The sequence below is a fragment of the Mus caroli genome, chromosome 19 (genome assembly GCF_900094665.2).
Source record: "Mus caroli chromosome 19, CAROLI_EIJ_v1.1, whole genome shotgun sequence".
NCBI classification, from domain to species: Eukaryota; Metazoa; Chordata; class Mammalia; order Rodentia; family Muridae; genus Mus; species Mus caroli.
Window position 1 is genome coordinate 67,669 of NC_034588.1, and position 1,949 is coordinate 69,617.

A 1,949-nucleotide genomic window follows, 5' to 3' on the forward strand; every position below is an offset into this window, starting at 1 on the left:
GCTCCCCCTGCTGCTCCCCTGCTGCTCCCCCAGCTCCCCTGATGCTCCCCCTGCTACACCCCTGCTGCTCCTCCTGTTCCCCTGCTGCTCCCTGTTGCTCCTCTGCTGCTCCCCTACTTCCCCTGCTGCTCCCCTGCTGCTCCCCTGCTGCTCCCCTGCTGCTCCCCCTGCTGCTCCTGGTTGCTTTTGTTGCAGTTTGTCTGGGGTCATGAGCAAAGAGATGAGAAGTTGGAGATATCCTGACAATGAGGACTGAACTCGCCCCAAGGAACTCAAGGCCTCCAGTCAGCAGGAAGTGGTCTAAAGAGGTGCACACCTCCTTTCCCCTCTCACCTTCCTTCTCTCCTCTCTGGTGTTGGAGGGTTGGAAGGGATTAGAGTACAATAACTGTTTGGAAGGGAGGCAGAGAGATAAGAACCCAATAAAATAGCTAAATAACTATGCCAACATTATTGTTGTTGTTGTTTCTTTTTAAAAGTAATATCTGTATCTCTGTTTTCCTTCATACATGTCTGTGCACCATTTGTGTGCCTAGTGTCCTCAGAGGCCAGAAGAGGGTATAGGGTCCCTCATAACTCAAGTTACAGAGGATTGAGAGCCACCAAGTGGAGGTGGAACAGAATCCAGGAGCTGGATCCTCAGCAAGAGCAGCCTTTGCCCATAACTACTGAGCCTCACCTTCAGCCCTTTCATTTTTCCACCCAAGAGGAAAGACCTAGGGCAGCCACACAGTAAACCTCAGCAGAAGACCGGAGTTCAGTTCCCAGAATCTATACAAAGCCGCTCACAACCACCTGTAACTCCAGCTCCTGAGACCTAGTGCCCTCTTCTGACCTCAGGGCACCTACACATCCGTGAACACAGATAAAAAGCTTTAAAATCTTTAAGAATAAATAGATAGATAAATAGATAGATAGATAGATAGATAGATAGATAGATAGATAGATAGATAGATAGATATTTTAAAAACAAAACTCCTAATGACAGAGCTTCTTGCCTCACTTGTTTCCTCTACCCCCAGAGGCTCTGTCACCTACCTAGGCATCAACTGGACACAGCCCAGACTTATCTGAGGACATCACATGAGGGGAATTGCCTAATTCAATTGGCCTGTGGCACATCTGTGGGAGTAGCTCAGTTGGTAGGGTACTCAACATTCCTGGCCATTGTCTCCAGCACCACACAGACCTGGCACGATGGGGCACATCTGCAGTCCCAGTACGGGCAGGTAGTGGCAGGAGATCAGGAGTTCAAGGTCACTCTTGGCTACGTCGTCAGTACCAGACCAGCATGCACTACTTCTCAAAGAATGGTAGGGTGGAGGGGCAGGAGTACTCATTGGCCACTCTTGCCGAGGACCCAAGTTCAAGTATTCCTAGCATCCAGATGGTAGTTCACAAGCATTTGTGCATGGTGCCTTATCTGTGTATGTCCATGAGTGTGTGAGCCATGTCTCTGGCCCTGACTTCATTTCCTAGGGTGAGGAAACTGAGGCTTACATGGGACCAGGAGGGGTTCACACTGACACTCCTAGCCCTGGTCTTGTGGCTTCGATTGTTTCTTCTCTGGGATAGTAAACACTGCCAACTTTCCTTTCACTGGGTGCTCGGGAAGGCAAGGCAGAGGAAAACAGTGAAGTGGTCCCCAGAGGGGGACAGGCAGGGTACATTTCACAGGACATTTGCACTCTCTGGTGGGAACACCGGGACACAGAAGAAGCCTCATGGACTCAGAGTTTCTTTTCCCACACTCATTGGCAGCCTTGGGTTTGTTATCCTTTCGACAATGCCACTGTCCTCATGAAACCTGGTGACGTTGGCTGAGCAAATACTACCTCCGCTATTGACTCAAAACGTGTACAGGGGCTCAAAGTTCAAGTTCAGGGGGGCCCGAGGCTTGAAGAAGGGGAAAACACTGCCTCCTGTGATTACAACATTCTTTAGTATGAA

At 49.9% G+C, this 1,949-nt stretch overlaps 1 pseudogene; it reads right to left on the minus strand.

The window, feature by feature from the left end:
- Positions 1–693, minus strand: part of LOC110285953 — a 2,674-nt pseudogene extending 1,981 nt beyond the window's left edge.
- Between the last annotated feature and the right edge of the window lie 1,256 nt (positions 694–1,949).